The sequence below is a fragment of the Anomaloglossus baeobatrachus genome, unplaced genomic scaffold, assembly GCF_048569485.1.
Source record: "Anomaloglossus baeobatrachus isolate aAnoBae1 unplaced genomic scaffold, aAnoBae1.hap1 Scaffold_2264, whole genome shotgun sequence".
Taxonomy (NCBI): domain Eukaryota; kingdom Metazoa; phylum Chordata; class Amphibia; order Anura; family Aromobatidae; genus Anomaloglossus; species Anomaloglossus baeobatrachus.
In genome coordinates this window covers 102598-125678 of record NW_027442001.1, presented here as the reverse complement: position 1 = coordinate 125678, position 23081 = coordinate 102598, and positions in this window count along the sequence as shown.

Here is a 23081-nt window from a genome sequence, read left to right as displayed (position 1 = left end):
CCCGAAAAAATCCTTTATTAGAAATAAAAAACACAAACATATACCCTGGTTCACCACTTTAATAAGCCCGAAAAAGCCCTCCATGTCCGGCGTAATCCACGGACCTCCAGCGTCGCATCCAGCTCTGCTGCATGGAGGTGACCGGAGCTGCAGCAGACACCACCGCTCCTGTCACCTCCACGCAGCTAATGAAGGCAATAGCGCGATCAGCTGAGCTGTCACTGACGTTACTCGCGGCCAACGCTGAATACAGCTGATCGCACTATTCCCTTCATTAGCTGCGTGGAGCTGACACTAGCGGCGGTGTCTTCTGCAGCTCCGGTCACCTCCATGCAGCAGAAATGGATGCGATGCTGGACCATCCTGGAGTACGCCAGACATGGACTGCTTTTTCGGTCTTATTAAAGTGGTAAACCAGGGTATATGTTTGTGTTTTTTATTTCTAATAAAGGATTTTTTCGGGTGTGTGTTTATTTACTGTAATTTACAGATTAATGGGTGGGTGGGGAAAGCAGGGAATACGAGATTGATTAATGAGCAGCCGGCATATTCAAAGTAATTGTTGCCGCGTATTCTCTGCACAGCTGTTCCTCGCCACGCTGGTGATCGGGGAGCAGTAACTATGAGAGAGGGCTGCTCACTTCAGTCACTCGGGGGATTAGCGGTCACTGGTGAATCCTTCACAGGTGCCCGCTAATCAGTACGCGGCACACAGACAGAGCCGCGGCATGACAACGAAGTCGGGTGAAGTTCACCCGAGTTCATTCTCATCGCGCAACTCTGTCTGCTGTCAGCCGACATGTATCAACGACATTGTGCAACACACAAACGGACATTCCACACGGACATTCCACGTACACATACACGGGCATTTTACACACAAACACGGACATTTTACACGTACACACGGCTCGCATACGCCATCACACGGATGCCATACGTACCGGAGAAACGCCCCAAAAAAAACGGAACACGGACCCGAAAAACGGACCGTGTCATGCGGACGTTTTTTTTTTGCAGAAGTGTGTTTTAGGCCTAATGTAGATTTAAAACTCCTATGCCAAACTCCTCGCTAAAAGATTGAACCCTCTCCTCCCTGGTCTAATACACCCGGATCAAGTGGGTTTTCTCCCTGGCAGGGAGGCCAGACACAACCCTTTGAAAACTGGTCCAGCATGCACGCACTCAGAAAATCCCCATGATGATCCTGTCGGTTGAGGCCGAAAAGGCTTTCGACAGGACATTTTGGAGCTCGGTTTTACAGACACTGCACAATATAGCACTGGGTCCTATTTTCAGGTCAAAAATCCACGCCCTCTACCGCTTGCCATCTGCACAATTAAAAATCATTGACACCTTGTCGTCTCCCTTCTTCATTGGTAATGGGACGCGGCAGGGCTGCCCTCTCTCCCCATTGTTATACATCTTAAGCGGGCTTTAAACGGGAGCGATATCGGTAATGATATCGCTATCGTGTGAAACCGCCCCCTCGTTTGTGCAACACGGGCATATCGCTGCCCGTCGCGCACAAAATCGCGCTCCCCCGTCACACGGCTTACCTGCCCTGCGATGTCGTTCTGGCCGGCGATCCGCCTCCATTCTAAGGGGGCAGGTCTTTCGGCGTCACAGCGACGTCACACGGTAGGCGTCCAATAGAAGCAGAGGGGTGGAGATGAGTGGGACTTAAACATCCCGCCCACCTCTTTCCTTCAGCATAGCCGGTGGAGGCAGGTAAGGCGATGTTCCTCGCTCCTGCTGTGTCACACACAGCGATGTGTGCTTCTGCAGGAACGAGGAACAACATCGCTAATTAGAAATAAACGATTTTTGGTTTTAGGACGAGCTCTCCTTGGCAAACGATTTTTGCCACTTTTGCGATCGTTTTAGATCGCACAAAAGTGTCACACGCTACGATATCGTTAATGACGCCGGATGTGCGTCACTAACGGCGTGACCCCGACGATAAAACATTAGCGATATCGTAGCATAAAAAGCCCGCTTTAGTCATAGAGCACCTCATTGTAGCGATCCGATCTAACCCCAACATACAAGGGGTAGGATATTGGATCGAGAGTACAAATGTTCGGCATTCGCAGATGACCTCTTAATTTACCTGACAAACCCACTTAGCGCACTTCCATCCATAATGTCTGAACTTGCACTTTTCAGTAAGTTTAAAGCCCATGACACTGTGGCTAACCTCCCTAGATGTGGAAGGAAAAGAAAAATTGACGAGAGATTTCAACGCAAGAGTGTGCGGATGGTGGATAAAGAACCTCGACTAACATCCAAACAAGTTCAAGCTGCCCTGCAGTCCGAGGGTACAACAGTGTCAATCCGTACTATCCGTCGGCGTCTGAATGAAAAGGGTCTGTATGGTAGGATACCCAGGAAGACCCCACTTCTTACCCCCAGACATAAAAAAGCCAGGCTGGAGTTTGCCAAAACTTACCTGAGAAAGCCTAAAACGTTTTGGAAGAATGTTCTCTGGTGAGATGAGACAAAAGTAGAGCTTTTTGGGAAAAGCCATTAACATAGAGTTTACAGGAAAAAAAAGAGGCATTCAAAGAAAAGAACACTGTCCCTACAGTCAAACATGGCGGAGGATCCTTGATGTTTTGGGGTTGCTTTGCTGCCTCTGGCACTGGACTGCTTGACCGTGTGCATGCCATTATGAAGTCTGAAGACTACCAACAAATTTTGCAGCATAATGTAGGGCCCAGTGTGAGAAAGCTGGGTCTCCCTCAGAGGTCATGGGTCTTCCAGCAGGACAATAACCCAAAACACACTTCAAAAAGCACTAGAAAATGGTTTGAGAGAAAGCACTGGAGACTACTAAAGTGGCCAGCAATGAGTCCAGACCTGAATCCCATAGAACACCTGTGGAGAGATCTCAAAATGGCAGTTTGGAGAAGGCCCCCTTCAAATCTCAGGGACCTGGAGCAGTTTGCCAAAGAAGACTGGTCTAAAATTCCAGCAGAGCATTGTAAGAAACTCATTGATGGTTACCGGAAGCGCGGTTGTTCACAGTTATTTTGGCTAAAGGTTGTGCAACCAAGTATTAGGCTAAGGGTGCCAATACTTTCGACTGGCCCATTTTTGGAGTTTTGTGTGAAATGATCAATGATTTGGTTTTTGTTTCATTCTCTTTTGTGGTTTTTTATTGCAAGCAAAATAAATGAAGATAATAATACCAAAGAATTTGTGATTGCAATCATTTTCAAGAAGAAACTGAGTATTCTCTGACAGAATTGCAGGGGTGCCAATACTTTTGGCCAGCACTGTACTTATTTTCCCCACTGTATATTTTTAGATAGCAATAAAACAAACTTTGCACAAATCAATAGTACAGATGACAAATATAGAGTATGTAAAATATGTGATTATATAGCTTTACTTTGAATTTCCAATCTCAGGCTTTTCTTAGGTACAGATCACTAAATGTTTCACATCAGATTGCTTCAGTCTATGAAGAGGGGGGGAGGGAGGGAGCAAGTTTGTGGTGTATCATATATGCTCCAGGGACAAAGAAAATGATAACAGAGCTAATAACTTGATGTTTTTGCTTCTATACCTATACAAGTCCTCATATAAGTCCTCATCAATCCTGTTGCTGTATTTTCCCTGTATATTGTATGTATATTGTATAGAAGCTATCCTCCCAAAAGTACATGAGCTCAAAGAAAAAACAAGCATCAAGCATACAGAGAGGACATACAGTATACAGGACTATTGATTTATGCACAGTTTATTGAAAGTTTAAATATGCTTTAAGAAGTAATGACGTTAATCTTGTTATCCCGTTCACTCTAGCAGTTCTGAGATGAGTGCGGCCTTCCTTCTTCCTGAGTGTGGTTACTTTTTAGCCTTGCCTGTAGAGGAGGAGCTTCACTGGTGCTCAAGTGCAGCACAGACTTATCTCAGCTAAGACAAGGCCTAGATCCTCAGGCTACATACAGTCACACACAGCGTTTTTGCGGATCCGTTTTTTGCAGTGAAATGCAGTGACTCTGGGCATCCCAGCAAAGTCAATGGGTTTCAAGATATGACATTCAGACACATCGTTTTGTGAGGATCTGTTTTTGGGCTCAAAAATGGATCCTCACAAAAAATGAGCATGTCAGATTGTGTGGCGTTTTTCTAATCTGCTTTTGCTATTGAAAACATTATCTACGAGCTTAAAAACCTTTCAGGTGATGCAGTTTTTTAAAAAGCTGATCTGCTTTTGCAGCTGAAAAACGTATCCTCAAAAAAAGCTGCAAAACAGCTGTGTGTGAATGTAGCCTTAGATCAGGAATAGAACAGCCATTTATAGGACATTTGATAACTTTCCCAAATTCCTATGAAAAAATATTCAGCACATTCTGCATTGCACTACTGTCCCCAATTTATTATATATTTTAGGAGTCTGAGTCGGTCCATTTTATACCGACTCCACCAAAATGAACACCAACTCCGACTCCACAGCCCTGGGTGCATATCTCGGCATCCTTCTGGGTGAGGGTGCAGAAGTCATTTAACCAATTTTTTTGGCCAAGGTTCGCTCCTGGCTTCGCAGTGGCATTCTCTCCATGCCTAAAGATGAGGGGGGGAAGGGCCTGATGGACTGTAGACGTTACGCCCTGGCAGCCGCTCATGCAAGGATCCTGGACCTAATGCTTGGGACTTATGTTCTTATGTTCCCTTTCTGTGCCAACTCTCCCATGGACATGGCCCGCGCTCCCCCGTCACAACATTGCAATGTCCTACACCACTAAGCAGACCTTGTTAACTGTCCATTCCCCCAAAACTAATAGGCCCTTGCTGCACCCTCTTGGACCCCTGATGCCGATTACGGACAACCCGGGGTTCCTGCATGGGGTTTCATCTAATTCTTTTTTGGGTGGCTCCAGATGGAACCCCTTACGTCTGCTTCATGTGGCCCCAGACTGGGTCCTACTCCCGCTCTCCATAATTATTGTGGTCAGGTACCCAAAACGCATTACCATTTTAAATATATGGTGAACTTCGACATTTCTGAAACTCATAGGTTCGGGCTGAGTCACCGGAGCCCACAATCTCCACCTTCGAATCTCTGTGTATGTCCAGCACTCTCATCCGACACCTATTGTCCTGTGTCTACAAAATTCTGACCGCAATGGTCCTAACTGCTCTCCCTCACTTTTGCAGTGCATTGGAGACGGAGCTTCAGACAGTTGTTTACGCCTAACCCATAAATCAGCAGTGGCCACAAGGTCCCAAGAAACCTGTTACAGAATAGTCTCCCGTTGGTATCGGGTCCCAGCACTGCTTCATAAATGGTGTCCGGACATGCCTGACGTATGCTGGCGATGTGGTGCCCCTGGAGGTGATATGGTGCATATTTGGTGGCGCTGTCCGGTGTTGAGAATATAATCAGGGTTGATGCGGTTCCTGGGAGTGTTTCTAAGTTACCTCTGGTGGCTAGTGCTGGTAATAAGTCTGATTCTGCATCTGTCACTCAGACAGGTGTGGAGAATGATTGCTGTTCCAGGAAAGCCAATGGTGTCCAGCCTGGGGGAATATAGGAAGGCAGTTTTTGTCTAACCTTTCCAGGTGATTATTGTTTCTGCTCCAAGAAAAGATGTCCTGAAGTCGTCCTCCTGCCTTTAGGCTTTTTTACCTTTCCATGTAGAATTGTTTTTTGTTTTTTTCTGCTCCTTTTTTGGATTCTCCAGGAATGATTTCTACAGCAGTTTTTTCATTCCTTTGCATCAGTTTTATTCTATGCCTGATAAGTATTTTGTTTATTCTTCCTGAGATTAACTCGTTCTCATTCATTTTTCTGTCTTTTGTTTGCAATTAGTGGGAATTGTGTAATATCAGAGATTTTTCCTTGCGAGGGTTTATTCTCTTAGTCTGGGCGTGGTTTAGGCTGAATTGTATTTATGGGCATTTCTGCTTAACTTTTGAAGTCTATTCCTAATTCAATGTTTTAGAAAATTCTCTTTGTTTCTTGCATAGGAATAGGCGTTCTTTCTGCACTATTTATTGAGGACGATTTATTCCCAGCAAGAACGGAGTCTTTACTCCCAGTCTGATTTGGAGTTTGTACTTGCACAAGAGTTCCTGATATAGTGAATGGAAAAATCGTGTGATCGTTAAGGCATTTTTGATTATCAGTTGTTGGTATTTTTTCAGAGTTTTCACTGGCTGCAACTAGTAATCTTTTCTATCCTTTTTGTATCTAGCTAGCAGGGCCTCACTTTGCTTAATCCTATATTAACCATCTGTGTGCTGTCTTTTTTCTTACATCACCGTTTTTATATGTTGGAGGATTTTCTATCTTTTTGGGCTGCTCTGAGGCAAGTCAGGATTCCTCATTCCATCTTTGAGGCTAGTTAGTTCTCAGGCAGTGATGAGGAGTCTAGGTTGGTTAGGAACGCTCCACTGCTACTCCTAGTTGTGTATGTATAGTCAGCGGATTGAAGCCAACTAAGTTTCCAACTACTCTTGTGCATTACTTTCTACCTCTTATGGGACTTTTGCAAGATCATTTGCCGTGGTCTCCTGACCATAACAGTCCGGGCGACTTTCTGGAGTGGGGTCCTGGACGTGATTCTCAAGGTCACAGGAATCAAAGTACCCAAACGACCAGAGGCGACCCTGCTTCATATGTTTCATATGCCAGAAAAGGCCTATAAGAAGTCAATTCTAAGGTATCTTCTTCTGGCTGCCAAGGCGGTCATCCAGCACCACTGGAACTCCGTCTAGCCTCCTTCTTTGAAGGAATGGTTTGTGGAAATAGATATGACCTACCGCATGAAGAGTTATTGCCCAGTCTGGCGGGGAGGTTGCAGCCACTGCCACCAGGTGGTTCCATTGGGAGTCATTTGTGTCGGGTCCCTAGTTTCTTTCTTCACGTTAGCATCTGCCTGGTCCCCCCTTCGGGGGGGGGGGTTGATATGTTTGTCCTCTTATTAATTGTTCTGACACTGTTGGGATCAAATTGGTCCTCGAGGTCTCTCCCCACCCTTCCTTACTCAGACTTAACTACTATATTCTATCCTAACTCTTTCCCCCCTTTTTTCTTTTTCTTCTTTCCTCTTTTAATGACTTGGATATTTCCCCATTTGTAGGATTATACCCTTATTATTGCCAGTTAAGTTGTATCCGAGGGTGTCTACTATTTCGTCAGTTTTGTTGTTTCTTTTCTTTATGAAAACTTAATAAAATATTAAAACAGAAATATTTGGTCACTACTTTATCCAATGAAAAGATACCTTCATTTTCCTCTATTACCTTATCTGGTAGTGATGGCAGACCTTCTAAAGAGTCTGACTGACTCCATGGGTCTGTGTCCTCTTCTTGGGTGCTAGGGCTGCAGTGGGAAGAGGCTGGGAGAGGAATGCTAGGGAAGACTGAACCTCCTGACATTTCAGGCTTATTAAGTCTTCAATGAGCGAGGATTGTTCCTCTCTAACTACTCGGTCAGTACAGGGTTGGCATAGTTTCTTATTATGGCCTGAAGGAAGCTTCTTGCTACACAACACATTTACGGCTGGAAGTCTTCTCCTTCTTTAGTGCCACATTCTTGTCTCCCCAATCCTTCCCCCAAGTTGCAGTATACTCACTGAACTGGGGGCTGTGCTGGGCTCCACAGAAGCAGAGTGGGTAGAGCGATCTCCCTTCATCCTCAGTTCAGCCTGGAGAGTGCGCTCACTGGGATCTTTATGCAGTCCGGATAATATTCCAGCTTCCCACTGTGGCGGGTCCCGAATCTGGAGGAGACAGGAGCAGCGATAGAGGAGGAAGCAGGTTGATTAAGACCTCAGCTGCCCGGTTGATAAGGAAGTATGTATGGGGTGTTCTCATCACCGGCCACGGAAGCACCGCAGGTAACGTCTTCGTGCCCCATAGGGACAGGAAACACTGGAGATGGGGAGGAGTTATTTAACCTCTTTGTGTTTCCTGTCCCTATTAGGGCGGAGAGTTAACCTCCTGTGTGCGATTGTGGAGGGTGACTAGAGAAAAATAAAAGCTTTATTATTAATTATTATTATAGCGCCATTTATTCCATGGCGCTTTACAAGTGAAAGAGGGTATATGTACAACAATCATTAACAGTACAAAACAGACTGGTAGAGGAGGAGAGAGGACACTGCCCGCGAGGGCTCACAGTCTACAGGGAATGGGTGATGGTACAATAGGTGAGGACTGAGCTGGTTGCGCAGTGGTGTGCTGGACTGAGGGTTATTGTAGGTTGTAGGCTTGTTGGAAGAGAGTCTGATATGCTGAGGTAGAGCGTTCCAGAGTATGGGGGAGGCATGGGAGAAATCTTGTACGTGATTGTGGGAAGAGGAGATAAGAGAGGAGTAGAGAAGGAGATCTTGTGAGGATCTGAGGTTGCGTGTAGGTAGGTACCGGGAGACTAGGTCACAGATGTAAGGAGGAGACAGGTTGTGGATGGCTTTGTATGTCATGGTTAATGTTTTGAACTAGAGTCGTTGGGCGATGGGAAGCCAGTGAAGGGATTTGCAGAGTGGCGAGGCTGGGGAATAGCGAGGGGAGAGGTGGATTAAGCGGGCCGCAGAGTTTAGGATAGATTGAAGGGGTGCAAGAGTGTTGGAAGGGAGGCCAGAGAGCAGGAGGTTGCAGTAGTCGAGGCGGGAGATGATGAGGGCATGCACTAATGTTTTTGCTGATTCTTGGTTAAGGAAAGCACGGATCCGGGAGTTATTTTTGAGTTGTAGTCTGCATGAGGTGAAGAGGGCTTGGATGTGTGGCTTGAAGGATAGAGCAGAGTCGAGGGTTACTCCAAGGCAACGAGCTTGTGAGACTGGGGAGAGTGAGCAACCATCAAGTTTGATGGAAAGTAGAGATGAGCGAACCGGACGTGGTTCGGCTCGAGTTCGGTTCGCCGAACGGAGGTCTCGTTCGAGTTCGGTTCGGCGAACCGGTTCGGCGAACCGCATAGGAAACAATAGGAGGCAATCACAAAAACATAAAAACACATTATAAATGTACACATACAGTTAATAAACATTGCCATAACACTTACCGGTCCCCGCGATCCCTCCTGCACTCTGTCTCCTGCCACTATTCCATCCAATGATCGCTGAATCCTCCCGGTAACCAGCACTGTCAGCAGTGATGCAGGACCTATCGTGACGTGAAAAATAGCCATGTGACCAGTCACGTGCCTGTTATCTCATTGGCTACAGACTAGTCACATGATTATGACGCGTCATGTAGGACCTGTCATTGCATCTCTCTGTTACACGGTGCATGTTTGTGTATCGCCGTGTACCGGCGACATGCTCTAGCTCGACTCCCCGCTCTGCTTCCCCGTTCCCTTAAGGTACCGTCACACTAAGCGACGCTCCATTGATCCCACAAGCAACCTGACCTGGCAGGGATAGCTGGAGCGTCGCTCCACGGGTTGCTGGTGAGCTGTCACACAGGCAGATCTCACCAGCAACCAGTGACCACAGCCCCCAGCCAGCAGCACGTGTGGAAGCGATGCTGCGCTTGGTAACTAAGGTAAATATCGGGTAAGCTACCCGATATTTACCTTGGTTACCAGCACACACCGCTTAGCGCTGGCTCCCTGCACTCCTAGCCAGAGTACACATCGGGTTAATTTAACCCGATGTGTAGTCTGGCTATGTGTGCAGGGGGCTGGCACTGGCAGCATGAGAGCGGCGGAGGCTGGTAACTACGGTAAACATCGGGTAACCAAGGAAAGGGCTTCTGGGTTACCCGATGTTTACCGTAGTTACCAGCGTCCGCAGAAGCCGGCTCCTGACCGGCTGACACAGCCGGTCAATCACGGAGATCACCGTTGCCATAGCAACGCGCTTGGTAGCGGTGACGGGGACGTCCCGCTACCAGCACGCAGCGGCACCGGAATCACGTGATCGGAGCAGCGTTGCTATGGCAACCTGTGCCACCGCTTACAGCCAGGAGCCTGTGGTCACTCTCACAGAGTGATTTCTGCACGGAGCACAGCGTCTTCCCCCATGCAGCTGTGCTGTCTGATGGAGCAGACAGAGCTGCATGTGTTGAAGGGGAAAGAAGACAGAAGAGTAGGATCGTGGAGGGCTGACAAGGGGTAATAAAGATGGAGTCTCTAATGTGTCTGTGTATTTATTTCTATTAAAGTATTTTTTCTCTGTGTGGTGTTTTTTTTTTAACCCTTTATTGGAGATTCTTAATGGCCGGGTCAAACGTGCCTGACATTAAGAATCTCTGGCTTAATACTGGCTAGTAAAACAAAGCCAGTATTAACTCATGATTACCCAACAAGCCACCCGGCTCCAGGGCTGTTGGAAGAGTTGGATACAGCGCCAGATGATGGCGCTTCAATGAGAGCGCCATTTTCTGGGGCGGCTGCGGACTGCAATTCGCAGCAGAGGGGCCCAGAAACCTCGGGCTAACCTGTGCTGTGGATTCCAATCCCCAGCTGGTTAGTTGTACCCGGCTGGACACAAAAGTGGGGCGAAGCCTACGTCATTTTTTTATTTTTTTTATTTTTAATTATTTCATAAAATTCATGAATTAATTAAAAAAGGGCTTCCCTATATTTTTAGTTCCCAGCCGGGTACAAATAGGCAGCTGGGGGTTACGGGCAGCCCATACCTGCCTGCTGTACCTGGCTAGCATACAAAAATATGGCGAAGCGCACGTAGCGCTCCGCGGTATTTTTGATTCTCAGTGCAGATAAAGCAGACAGCTATGGGTTGCCACCCCCATCTGCCTGGCGTTACCTTGGCTGGCAATCAAAATACAGGGAAGCCCATTAATTTTTTTTATTTAAAAAATAGTTAAAAAATAAATGATGTTGGGTCCCCCCATTTTTGATAGCCAGCTAGGATAAAGCAGACGGCTGTAGCCTGAAAACCACAGCTGGCAGCTTTACCGTGGTTGGGGATCCAATGTGGAGGTCACCCCAGGCTCTTTTTTTATAATTATTTTATAAATAATAATAATTACAAAAAAAAAAGGTAGGGTCCCCCCCAAATTGGATCACCAGCCAAGGTAAAGCGGACAGCTGTGGTCTGGTATTCTCAGGGTGGGAAGGTCCATAGTTATTGGGCCTTCACAGCTTAAAAATAGCAGGCCACAGGCACCCCAGACGTGGCGCATCCACTAGATGCGCCAATCCTGGCGCTTCACCACAGCTCATCCCGTGCCCTGGTGCAGTGGCAAACGGGGTAATAAATGGGGTTGATACTAGTTGTAAAGTCACCTGACATCAAGCCCAGCAGTTTGTGATGTCATGGTGTCTATCAGATACCCGACATTACAAACTGTCAGTACTAAAAGAAAAAAAAAATTGACAAAAAAAATTTATTTGAAAGAAAACTCCCCAAAACATTCCCTCTTTCACAAATTTATTGTAAGGAAAAAACGGGAACGTATCCCCCATTTTCTAGGAGTGCAGACCCTCCATGTGAGGAGTGTGGGTGCAATGAATCTGCACCAACTCTCCCCGGGTCCACAGCAGCAGAGTCCATGTCGTAACGGTTGCTACCAAAGCTGCAATGCTCTACTCATGAGGTAAGGGCATGCCTAATCAGGAGAACTATTCTCCATTTCCAAATATTGGTATTTGCTGATATTATTGCTACTACTATATATTGGGGATAGGATCTTGGAGATGGAATACCCCTTTAAGTCCAGTTATCCAGCTGAATGAATAATAAACAACAGAGCTCGCTATTTAGATGTGTTTTCTTGTGCGTATAACGGATTCTCATGTTTGGTAGTCGTTCAGCAGGGCAACTATAAAATCAAATGCCTCCATTTGGAAATGTAGTATATAGCTCTCCTGATCAACTATGTTCCTTACCTCATGAGCAGGGCATTGCAGTAATAATAATAATTTATTCATTTATTTAGCGCTATTAATTCCATAGCGCTTTGCATACATTGGGAACACTGTCCCCATTGGGGCTCACAATCTAAATTCCCTATCTGTATGTCTTTGGAGTGTGGGAGGAAACCCACGCAAACACGGGGAGAACATACAAACTCCTTGCAGATGGTGTCCTTGGTGGGAATTGAACCCAGGACTTCAGCGCTGCAAGACTGCAGTGCTAACCACTGAGCCACCATGCTGCCCATTTAGCTTACAGATGCATAACCACCACTCACTGTGTCTGAACACAGGAACTTGAGCTGACAGCCGCTCTGTGCATGCGGCAGCGTCTATTGTGAAGGAGAGGGCCGCGGGGGATCAACGCTGCACAGGTACCGTGGGACACCGGGGAACACCGGTGGGGTTATAGGGGGTGACCTGGCAGGGCCTGGGGAGGAGTTTTCTGTCGCATGTGTCATGGCACATGAGACACAAATCAGAGGAGTAGGGTGAATGAGGCCGGCGCGCTGCTGTGCACGCGGCCATCTTGGATTTCTGGGAGGGCATCAGGGGGGGCACTTTTGCGACACCGGGGGACCGGAGGGGACCGGGTAGGAGATTTATCATGTTTGTTCATGCCAGATGGGAGATAAATAATTTTTTACTGGCGCTGTCATTTACTGTAACGTGATCATCGGTTTACGGTGTATACCTGTGATCACGTGAGCGGGGACCGGAAAAACCGTCCTGAATCACTATCTCCAGGGTCTCAGCTACGCCTGAAACCCCGGAGATTTTCTGACGCTGGGGGGCGTTATTCACTTATTTCTGCCTGCTGTTTATAAACGGCAGATCAGAATAAGGCTACATTAACACGACCGATCCATTTTTGCGGTCTGCAAAAAACAGTCCATATTTTTTCACAGGTACATCCGTGTGGCATCCGTTTCCATTCCGTAGACGGTCCGTATGTCATCTGTTTGTCATCCGTGTGCCTTCTGTTTTTTTTGCTTACTACAAAAAAACTGGAGGGAAAATACATAAATTTACCCAGGATCCATAGCTTCATCCTACATGAGGCGGTCACATGTTCACTCCAGTGCCATTTTCTACTGCTTTTCACAGCGTAGAGCGCTCTGGTGATTTTCTTGTGCTTGTACACTTCATATCAGTCTTTTCTGTCATTATAATGGCAGGAAGACACATAATGTCCCACTCTCCTGCATTTTGTAATTTTGCACCCTTTGGTGCCTTTCATGTGGCACTAAGGGGTGCTTAGCTTTGTATTTAGTCAAAAAAATGAAAAAAAAAAAAAAAAATGACGTAAGGTTCCCCCTATTTTTGTAGCCAGCTAGGGTAAAGCAGACGGCTGCAGCCTGCAGACCACAGCTGGCAGCTTCACCTTGGCTGGTAATCCAAAACTGAGGCACCCCACACTGTTATTTTAAATTAAATAAATAATTAAAAAAAACAAAACACGTAGGGGTCCCCCCAAAATTGGATCACCAGCCAAGGTAAAGCAGACAGCTGGGGTCTGATATTCTCAGACTAGGGAGGTCCATGGTTATTGGACTCTCCCCAGCCTAAAAATAGCAGGCCGCAGCCGCCCCAGAAGTGGCGCATCCATTAGATGCGCCAATCCTGGTGCTTCGCCCCAGCTCATCCCATGCCCTGGTGCGGTGGCAAACGGGGTAATATATGGGGTCAATACCAGATGTGTAATGTCACCTGGTACCAAGCCCTGGGGTTGGTGAGGTCAGGCGTCTATCAGATACCCGACATCACCAACCCAGTCAGTAATAAATAAAAAAATAGACAACAAACACATTTTTATTTGAAAAAACACTCCCCAATACATTCCCTCTTTAACCATTTTATTAGAAAGAAAAACAAATCCAGGTCTGGTGTAATCCAAGGGGTTCACATGACGATCCACACTGTCCCAGTCAATGAAGAGCAGAATGTTCCTCATTGGCTGGGAGAGCAGTGCAGTGACCTGACCTAACATCAATGGGTCAGCCCAGGTCACTGCAGGGGACGACAAGTGCTGCTGTCAGCGAGGTACATTACCTGCGCTGATCTCCTGCACTGCTGACAGCACCTGTCACTGAGTTCAATGACCTTCACAGCCAAGTATCGCGAGAGGCCCGTGACGTCACCACTAGTCAGTCTCGGGTCGGAAGCGAGAGAAGGTGATGTGACAAGCGGCGGCCATGGAGGACAGTGACAGCACTGAGGTAGGGACTTCATCACCGCAGGTAAGCCGAGCGGGACCATGTGTGCAGAGTGCCAGGTGGGCGGAGCCTAGCGGGGTAATGTGTGCAGAGTGCCAGGTGGGCGGAGCCTAGCAGGGTAATATGTGCAGAGTGTCAGGTGGGCGGAGCCTAGCGAGGTAATGTGTGCAGAGTGACAGGTGGGCGGAGCCTAGCGGGGCAATGTGTGCAGAGTGCCAGGTGAGCGGAGCCTAGCGGGACCATGTGTGCAGAGTGACAGGTGGGCGGAGCCTAGCGGGGTAATGTGTGCAGAGTGTCAGGTGGGTGGAGTCTAGCGGGACGATGTGTGCAGAGTGCCAGGTGGGCGGAGCCTAGCAGCGCCATGTGTGCAGAGTGCCAGGTGGGCGGAGCCTAGTGGGACCATGTGTGCAGAGTGCCAGGTGGGAGGAGCCATGTGTGCTGGCGGCAGAGTGCAAAGTGGGTGGAGCCTAGTGGGGTCATGTGTCGCTGAGGACGTCAGTGTCGTGGACTGCATGGCTGGGGACAGGTGAGTGTGTGTGTGTGTGTGTGTGTATGTGTACATGCCGCGTGCAGGAGGGGGCAGAGCGAGCTGAGCGGGGAAGTGTCGGCTTCCTGCACACGTAACTAGGATAAATATCGGGTTACTAACCAAAGCGCTTTGCTTGGATACCCGATGTTTATCTTGGTTACCAGCTTCTGGCAGGCTGCCAGCGATGGCTCCCTGCACACTGTAGCTGTAAAAAGCCCTGCTTTTTGCTGCTAGAACCGTTCTCGAACGTAACTAGAACTATCGAACTTTAGCAAAAAGCTCGAGTTCTAGTTCGATCTAGAACACCCCCCAAAATCACTCGAACTGCGAACTGGAGAACCGCGAACCGCGCTCAACTCTAATGGAAAGGCTTGTTGGAGGAGATGAATGAGGAGGAGGAAAGACAATGAACTCTGTTTATCCATGTTAAGCTTTAGGAATCGTGCAGAGAAGAAGGATGAATTAGACATTGTGGAATTTTGGTCAGTAGAGAGGAGGTAATGTCAGGTCCAGAGAGGTAGATCTGTGTGTCATCGGCATAGAGATGATACTGAAAACCGTGGTACTCTATGAGCTGTCCCAGGGGGAAGGTGTAGATGGAGAATAGCAGGGGTCCAAGAACTGAGCCTTGGGGGATACCGACAGATAGGGAGTGAGATGAGGAAGTGGTGTGAGGATGGGAGACGCTGAAAGTTCAGTCGGTTAGCTATGAGATGATCCAAGATAGAGCCAAGTCTGTGATGCCCAGAGATGAGAGAATCTGTAGTTGGAGGGGATGGTCTACTGTGTCGAAGGCAGAGGACAGGTCCAGGAGGAGGAGGATAATCTTAACTACTTACCGGTAATGGGATTTTCAGAAGGCCATGACAGCACCACCTGAGATTGGTTCCGCCCACATCAGGACAGGAAACCCACTGATAAAAAGGCGGTACCTCTCCTCCACATCAGTAGGTTTACAGTTCCAGAGAGGACCAACAAAACACAAACAAAAATGTTAATCACACCACCACCAAAAGGAATACACCATTAACTCTAACACTCCCCGAAGGGTGCCCATAACCAGTGAATAGGGGGGGAACTAAGGGTGCTGTCATGGGCTTCTGAAAATTACCATTACCGGTAAGCAATTAAGATTTTTCCCTTTCGCCCATGACAGCACCACCTGAGAGATTCTAGAGACCAATCACCGTAGGGAGGGACCACCGCCTGTAATACCCATCTACCAAGAAGGGTCGGCCGTGGAGGACAAGTCAAGTCTATAGTGACAGAAAAAGGTAGAGGAAGAGGACCAAGTGGCGGCCCTGCATATCTGATCAATAGACATCTCTGCCCGCTCAGCCCAAGTAGTAGAAAGTGACCCAGTGGAAAGGCCCTAATCTGCAGGGGAACTGGCACCCCCTTAGTTGAGTAGGTCAGCGACCTAGCATCCCGGGTCCACCTAGCCAAGGTGCTTGTAGATACTTTACAGCCCCCGGACTTTCCCTAGAACGTAACAAAAACAGGGCCTGAGATTCTCGCAATTCCCTGGTCCTATCTAAGTAGGTTATAAGGTCAAGTCTTACATCCAAGCTATGGAGCCTGTCCACTTTGTCATTGGAAGGAGGGTCACAATGGAAGGCAGTATGAATTCCTGGGACCTGTGAAGGGCTTTACCACTTTAGGCTATGAGGGATCTGTACGCAATACCACCTTATCGACCAAAATTTGGGTATATGGATGGATAATGGAGAGCGCCTGTAGGTCACCCACCCATCTAGCGGACGTCAAGCAATGAGTAGTACCACCTTCAGGGTCTTGGAGGGAACATCTGAAAGGGGCTCAATGGGGTGTCTATAAGGGCATCAAGGACAAGATTTAATCCCAGGGAGGCATGCGAGGAGAAGGGACAGGAGTCGCTCTAGCACAGGATTTAATGAACCTGCTAATCCATCTATTCTCTGAGGTTATGTTTATAGAGGGCTCCTAGGGCCAAAACTTGTACCTTCAAGGTTCTAGTGGATAAGTTCAATCCAACCCTTACTGAAGGATTTTTAGGATGGCCGGGAAGAGAGGGGGACCCCCGATCTGTGCCCAGGAAACTTGCTGGATTTTTCACCAGACCCTTCCCTAAATACCAGTGGCGACCGGCTTCCTACTTTTAAGGAGAGTTTTACTAAATTCTCAGGAGAATCCCTGTGCTAGGAGCAGCCGCCTTTCAAATGCCACGCTGTCAAGTGGAGGGTAGGAGCATTGAGTTGGCACATTGGTCCCTGGACTAGTAGGTCTGTCCTGTCCGGCAGTATCCAAGGGTCTGATATTGCCAGTCTTTGGAGCCAACAGAACCAGGCTCTTTTTGGCCAGAAGTGAGCTATGAGGATAATGAGGGCCTTGTCTTCCCGAACCTTCCTGAGCACCGCCGGAAGAAGAACCAGGGGTGGAAAGGCATATAGAAGACCCTGTGACCAGGGGATCGGCATTGCATCTATCGTCATGGGATGATCCCTAGCTGATTTTATTGCAGTTAGTTCACTGAAGTTTGAGGACTGAGTCCTCACATGATCGTCCCATAGTCCTTTTAACAGGTGAGTTCTCAGGTAAGCTCCCCAGTCTAAGTGACCTGCATCTGTTGGGATGATATCCGTGATGTTGGGACACCCGGACACCCCTGCGGACAATAGAGTTAAGTCCTGCCACCAGGACAGAGAAAGCAACACCTTTGGATCCAAGCGGATTCTCATATCCAAGAAGCCTCCTGACTGTTGCTGTCAGACCAGGACCTCCATCTGAAGGGATCTCATATCTATCTGAGCCCAAGGAACCATGGGGATGCAGGATGTGAGGGTCCCCACAAGAGACATAGCCTGTCTGAGGGTCATGACTGTTTTTTCAATCACCAAGGTGACCAGGGATTGTGACTTCAGAAAAGACTTCTGAGCGACTGAATCCAGCATCAGCCCCAAGAAAGACCGACACTGTTGAGGTTTGTGTTCTAGATTTTTCCTGATTTATGATCCACCCTAAGTGGACAGAAAGTCATCCAGTTGTGATCCAAACAAAAAGTCTCCTTCACAAGGTATCCTGCATAGTCTGTTCCTGGACTGTACGTCTCCCTTCCAGCATTTCAACTAGAGGGCCCTTCTGGCTGAATTGGAAAGAGCTGCTACCTTTGCAGATAATTTGAGTGAGTCGATGGAAGCATCCGCTAGAAGTCTGTCGCCCCCTGTATACGTGGAATTGAGGAAATAATATCCTTACTAGACACGGTACGCTTAAGTTAGTCTTCTAATTGTTGGACCCAGACCATTATGGACCTTGTTACACATGTACCTGCCACCGCCGGGCAAAGAGCTCCTGCTGCAGCCTTCCAGGTACCACGGACCTGCATTCCAGGCCTCCAACATGAGGTCTTGTGTGGATTCAGGATCTTTATCATCCACCAGCCCCATAGTGGAGTGGACAGCTTTCACTAGGGGTGTCACCTCAGAGGATGGGAAGCATAGTCTGCCGTCCACATCTGAGGAAGATGAGGAGTCCAAGGCTGAGGAAGAGGCAGGTGAAAATTTTCTGGAACCCCGTTCAGAGCCGCCTGATTTATCTGAAGTTCCCCCATCATTTCTAGTGGATTGTTTATGTGTTTCCCTGACTTCAGCACGGCTAATATCTCTCAACTCAGCCTTGAGGCTTGGTGCTTCCATACATAAACCAAGCCCAGAGAAGAGGAATAGATGCAGTTTCCTTCTACTAAGATTACCCCATTGTTTTTTGTTTTCTCCCAGCTTGTATGGCTGAGAACAGAGAACAATAGACATTAGTTTCCATATTACAATAGTTTCTTACCTAGCCTGTTAAGGTTGACAATAGAGAATAGTGGATGTGGTTCCCCCATATTATAACAGCCTTTTCTTGGTTAGTAATAGCTGACAACAGAGAATAAAAGCAGTAGTTCTCCCACATTATAACAGTTATTCTATGACTTGTAAGATTGACAACAAGGGATAATAGTTGCAGCCTCTCTATACCAATAACAGTTGTGTATAATGGCTGACAACAGAGAACAATAGAAGCAGTCTTTCCGGTGCTGAGGGATTCGCTTATTTACACTTTATAACATCTGGAATGATATAATTATAAACTATGTATCTTTGATCACACCTAGAGTGTCAAAATGGTATATTAAGCTTTTTGTGGTAACATTATGTGTCTTTTTTGGTTTGTTTTTTTCCACAGTGCCTTGATTTTCTTTGGGATTTTTTGGCCAGGCACCCCCCTTCCTCAGTCATCAGAGGACAGTAACTACCTGATCCACATAGCAGAATCTAGACCAGAACTGAGAATCACAAGTGATACAAGCAGTCCAAGCCTCCCAATATAGCTAGGGTTAAAGGTGCACCACAACACCCAGCAGCCTCTTTTGTTTTTTTGCTCCCTGTCTTGCCTTAAATGAACAATCAGTCTACAACAGATGTTCTCACTTGGACACTGATTCACTGAGACATGTTCATGTTTCCTCTTATAAATTCAGCATACATATCTGTCCATGTTACCTAAGAATAAGGACCCTGTTCTAGGGTCCGAAACATGTCAGGATTTGGTCATGTTTAATTTTGTGTGTAATTTCGACATTATGATCTAAATAAAACAGAAGAACTCTTTGATACAGGTGGCACAAGGCCCCCTTGGTAATCTGAGGATAGACTGTCCTTGTAAACCCCACAATTCCTAGGATTCCTCTTAGAGGTACCTCCTGAAGAAAGAAGGGAACATAGGGGGAACTTTTAAACAATGAAATGCTGCAGCAGACACTCACCCCCCAAGATGGCAGATCTGGTACTAGTTTCGGAGGCAGTTTATGACTTCCAGATTTGTATTTCTCAGATCCCCTGGAATGTCGACTTGCCGGACTGAACGGACTAGCCCTGCCGGAGGAGCGCTCCCCTCGCTGCCCTGGGAATCTGTATGCTGTTCCAGCACATCCTGCTCTGGAGGAGAGTTGTCTTCCATCCTGAATAGGGGAGAAGTCATACTCACCAGAATGCAGCGAAGGTGAGTCCTCATACCTCCCTGGTTCAAATTTCCCACCTGAAATCCGTTCACTGGGCGCCGCTGTGACGACATGGACTCTCATGGGTTAAAGTTTCTTAAAATCCAGCCAGACAGCATGATAGATTGTCTATAGATGGGGGAGAAGTCCCTCATTGTTTTTACAAGACTCTTGACTCAATATAATTGTGTTGGCCACTGAAAGCCAGACGTATTGTTCTCCAGACTTTTCCAGTAACCATTGTATTGTAGTAGTGTATTGCTAATGTGATTACCTTAGTAGCCATTGTTGAGTCTGTGACTTGCCGAATCCATGTATATATACTGAGTCTTTCTATGCACATCATTTAAATGAACATTATCCATGCAGCTTGAAATTCATCCAATGGGAGAAGCAATCTTGTCCAACCAATCGATGAGGACGCAGTGTATCCTAAGGGAAAGTTATGGCTATAAAAAGGGACTTCTTTAAGCCACCAGGGTTGATGAAGTTTGATGGATGCTGATGGATCCAGTCTAAGCTCTTTGGAGCTGACTAGAGGATCAGGATAGCTTATGGCTTCAATCTAGGGACTCCGGATCCGGTTGGAGACCATATCCACAGCCTAGGGATTTCGACTCCGGCTGCCAGAATTGTAACATCATACCAGGACTACCTAAGGAAGACTCTCAGGTTGGGACAGTTCAGTCACCTGTTACAGACTTTGCAGACCTCACACAGCTTCCTAAATCTGGCGTTATTCCTTACTCGGTGGGTGCCCGCCAAAAGCGGGGTGCTGCTGGACTGGAGTAAGCGGCCCTGGAAGCTCTGAGGCATGGACATTCTAAATCCCTGGTGAGCCAGCGGAAGGGTGAGACTCTGTTGCCTGTTACATTTGTGTGTTTTGCTGGTTATGTGCCGTTAATTGTTTGGGGATCCAATAAAGTCTAATTATTGTGGTTCCCTCACCCTGTGTTGTCTGAGTAGTGTTACGCCCACGGTTAAGGAGGCCGGCGTTCAGTTGGGATGAGCCCTGAGCCACGCTGTCTTTCTAAAGGCGGCGGGTTTTAGTGGACGAGAGCACCCAGTGAGCCCCGTGTCTCCACAGCCGCCATCTTGGAACACCTTGCACATGCACAGGTGATGAACTTCCGGGTGCTGCGTCACTTCCTTTTCACCCCGGTGTTCCGTCAGCAGGGCGCCCGTCTCGCGGGCTCCGTGTGAGGATCACATAGCCTGGGGCAACACAGAGCCGAGCTCCCGCTCCAGGCCGGCGCCCCACCACCGCAGACAGCCGAAGCCCTGGGGAGGAGCATCCAGGCCCGAATGCCGGCTTTTGGTAAGAAACCAAACTTCCACACCGGGTCAGAGCTGGAGAATCCGTGGGTTGTCCCATCAGGACAGGAAACCAAACTGATGTGGAGGAGAGGTACCGCCTTTTTATCAGTGGGTTTCCTGTCCTGATGTGGGCGGAACCTCTCTCTCAGGTGGTGCAGTCATGGGCGAAAGGGAAGAGTAGTGTTGCTTGGCTTTGGCGGTTAGTAGATCATTGGTGACTTTGGTTAGGGCAGTTTCAGTACTGATGTGGTCGGAAGCCAGATTGTAGCTGGTCAAGAGGGAGCAGGAGGAGAGGTATGAGGACAATTCAAGATGGACATGTTCCAGTAGTTTTGAGGCATAGGGTAGAAGGGTTATGGGGCGATAGTTTGATACAGATGATGGGTCAAGGGAGGGCTTTTTGAGGATGGGTGTAATGGAGGCATGTTTAAAGCATGAAGGGAATACACCACTTGTTAGTGATAGGTTGAAGAGATGAGTTAGGGCTGGGATGAGGACTGTGGTGATGTTGGGGATGGGGTGCGATGGGAGCGGGTCAAGTGCACAGGTGGTTAGATGTGATCTTGAGAGAGTGAAAAGATTGTTTTCTGTCATGGTGGAGAAGCTGGATTTGGAGGAAGACGGCTGAGTAGCTATGATGAGGGGCTGTGGTGATTGTGGGCCAAAGCTTGCTCTGTTGTCTATCTTCTGCTTGAAGAAAGAGGCAAAGTCTTCAGCTGAGATGATATTTTCCACTCTTAAGCATTAAGGGGAGCAGCTGCTGCAATCCTACTGTAGACCTACTGTAGAACTAGCTTACATTACAACTGCAGTAAAAGTGGGTGTAATCTGCTCATGTGTGTAATGTCACCTCGCCCTCCTGTTCTGGGTGTTTGCAAAAGGATGAGAGAATGAAGTTTAGGATCACAGGGCGGAGCCATTTTATTGGAGAGCGCAAAGTGATCCTAATGTCTAAAGTGTCACCAAGGACAGCTGCATAGTGCTCCTTAAATAGCGCTCTGTACTACCTGTACCAGCAATGCTCTGCCACGCGCCCGCCTACAAATCTCTGCCGCACGCCCGCCCACCATGCTCTGCTGCATGCACGCCCCTCAATGCTCTGCCGTACGCACACCATCCAATGCTCTGCCGCAATGCCCTGCCGCACGCACCCTTGCAATGCTGTCGCATGCAGGCTCCTAATGCTCTGCAGCACGCACGCCCCCCAATGACTGTCAATCTTACTCTGTTTGCGGCTCCATGCAAGATCTCGCCTCGTGGAGGTAAGTATAATGAGAAAGGTCAAGAATCAGCCCAGAATTACACGGGACGACCTGGTCAATGACCTGAACAAAACTAAGACCACATTCTCAAATATTACTGTAACACACTATGCCGTCATGGATTAAAATTCTGCAGGGCATGCAAGGTCCCCCTGTTCATGCCAGCACATCAAGGCTCATTTGAATCTTGCCAGTGACCATCTGGATGATCCAGGGAGGCATGGGAGAAGGTCATGTGGTCAAGTGAGACCAAAATAGAATTAGTGTTACAGCATTGAAGATGGGTCGTGGCTTGGTCTTACATCATGACTATGACCCGAAACACACAGACAGGGCAACTAAGGACCTGAGCCTAATAGAAAATCTTTGGAAGGAACTGAAACTCAATGCAGCCCAGAAACCTGAAAGATCTGGAGAAGATCTATATGGAGGAGTGAACCAAAATCCCTGCTGAAGTGTGTGCAAACTGGGTCAAGAACTGTAGGAAAGGTCTCACCTCTGTAACTGCAAACAAAGGTTTCTGTGCCAAATGCTAAGTTCTGTATTTCCATTGTATCAAATACTTATTTCTCGCAATAAAATGTAAACTTATTTAAAAATCATGCAATGTAATTTTCTGTATTGTTTTTTTATTCTGTCACAGTTGACGCTACCTGCAATACAAACTACAGCCCTCTCCATTCTTTGCAGGTGGGAAAATTAGCAAAATTGTCTGCGCATCAAATTCGAATATTGTAAGAATCAGCTTCTTACCTTTTGATACAGCTTGAGTTGCCTTTCTGAAGACGACAAGGTGGTTGGATCAGCGGTTCTCAGGAATAGTGGGTCACTGTTTAGACACCAGATTTTGTTGTCGCCATTCAGCATGGGACATATAACATTGTGTGTGCGTGTGTGT